This window comes from Dipodomys spectabilis, unplaced genomic scaffold, assembly GCF_019054845.1.
Source record: "Dipodomys spectabilis isolate Male_0828 unplaced genomic scaffold, ASM1905484v1 ptg000022l, whole genome shotgun sequence".
Classification (NCBI taxonomy): domain Eukaryota; kingdom Metazoa; phylum Chordata; class Mammalia; order Rodentia; family Heteromyidae; genus Dipodomys; species Dipodomys spectabilis.
The window spans coordinates 1,639,899-1,641,955 of NW_024870699.1; the positions used below are offsets into that span (position 1 = coordinate 1,639,899).

At 43.0% G+C, this 2,057-nt stretch overlaps 1 pseudogene; it reads right to left on the minus strand.

Annotated features, from left to right (window-relative positions):
- Positions 1-301: 301 nt before the first annotated feature.
- LOC122104116 lies at positions 302-1,520 on the minus strand (annotated as a pseudogene).
- Between the last annotated feature and the right edge of the window lie 537 nt (positions 1,521-2,057).

The window sequence follows — 2,057 nt, forward strand, 5'->3', positions numbered from 1 at the left end:
TAAAAATTCCTAAATTTTTTATTCCTGGTACCACTACCACAATTCACAGGGCAATATAGCTGATGTAATGAAAAGAAAAAGAAAAAGACAAAGCTGCAACAGATAAAAGACCTCAGCAATGTACATCTAATTGACACTACGTTGCATTAATCAATAGCTGCACTTTTTGCAAACTGTGGCTGTGACAGTCCTGAACAAGAAGGGTTTCCTGTTTAAGCTGCAGTAACTTTTCTGACTATGGATCATCGTTCCTTCTGTGGCAGATTTTTACAGTTCCTCTAAGGCATTTGGGACAATTGTCTCAAAGTAAACTGCAGCTTTCCTGACAACTCCTCGCTCTCTCTCCTGCTAAGAACTGTAGCCCTTTTTCTGTTGTTTTTAAAACCTTCTACTACCATATCCACCACTTCCACCACCAGATCCATAACCACCACCATATGGACTGCCAGAGCTTCTTCCACCAAAACTGCCCCCTTTCATGGGTCCATAATTTGATTGCTGTTGTCCACTGTAATTTCCAAAATCATTATAGTTACTGCCACCAAAATTTCCTCCTTCATTGTAACCATCATATCCTCCTCCACCACCCCCCTATCCTCCACCTTGGTTTCCATAACCTATTCAACCACCACCACAGCCTCCTCTACTACTATAACCAGGGCGGCCACCATAGTTGCCACCATCACCTCCAAATCCATTCTATCCACCATCACCTCCTCCATAGCTACTTCTGCTGCCACCACCTCCACCACCATAGCCTCCTCTTCCACCAAAGTTTCCACCACGTCCAAAATTACCTCCACCACCTCCAAAGTTTCCTGCACGACCCATAATGTTGCCAGATCCACCTCCACGACCTCTCTGTGATCCAGCAGACTGCATCTCTTGTTTAGAAAGGGCCTTTTTCACTTCACAATTATGCCCATTAATAGTGTGGTATTTCTGAACAACAATTTTATCAACTGTATCATGATCATCAAAAGTTACAAAAGCAAATCCTCTCTTTTTCCCACTCTGCCGGTCTTCCATAACTTCTATGGTTTCAATCTAGCCATATTTTTCAAAATAGTCTCTCAAATTATATTCTTCTGTATCTTCTTTAATACCACCAACAAAAATTTTCTTCACTGTTAGATGGGCTCCTGGCTTCACAGAATCCTCTCTAGAAAGCTCTCTCTTTGGTTCCACAACACGTCCATCAACCTTGTGGGGTCTAGTACACATGGCTGCATCCACCTCTTCAACACAAGAATAAGTCACAAAACCGAAGCCCCTGGAACATTTTGTCTGAGGATCTCTCATTACCACACAATCTGTGAGTGTGCCCCATTTCTCAAAATGTTCTCTTAAACTATCACCTGTAATTTTGAAGCTCAGACCACCAATAAACAGCTTCGGCAGCTGCTCTGGTTCCTTTGGATCATGGCCTTCCTCCCCCACCCCCACCCCCACCCCCCCCGGTGACGGCGGCAATGGCCAGAGTCAGGCTGGGGGCCACCGGGCGGCAGTTTTACCTCCATTTTGAGACCAGACTCACCTCTTCCAACTAGAGTTCAATATGGGACCGACAGGAAGAGGCCGAGGGTGCATAATTTTGAAATATATATTGAAAGGGTATAAATTTGATTGAAAGAGATGGTTTGCAGCTATGAAAATTGAACAAGGAAGCATGTTGAAATTGTTTTGGGAAGGTAGGAAAGGGAGAAGGGGAAAGGAAATTGATAGACGGGGTGAGATTGATTGGGACATATTTTAAACATGTCTGGAAATATAGCAGGTGTGAGCTACTGGTGCCCTACTCCTTTTTATTTGTATATGAAATTACTCTCCCTTCAAGAATGCTGATACAGTTAATTCCCCTCATTAGAAAATAAAGTTCTAGCTTTCTTTGTTTGTATGAGCTTTCTTTATTTATTGTATGTGTGGTACCAGGGTTTGAGCCTAGGGCGTAAGGTTTGCAAAGTGGTGCTCTATGGCTTAAGCCACAACCCAGCACTGATGCATTTAACTTTAAAGACATTTTTGCATGTAGCTATTACAGCCTTGACACTGAAGAC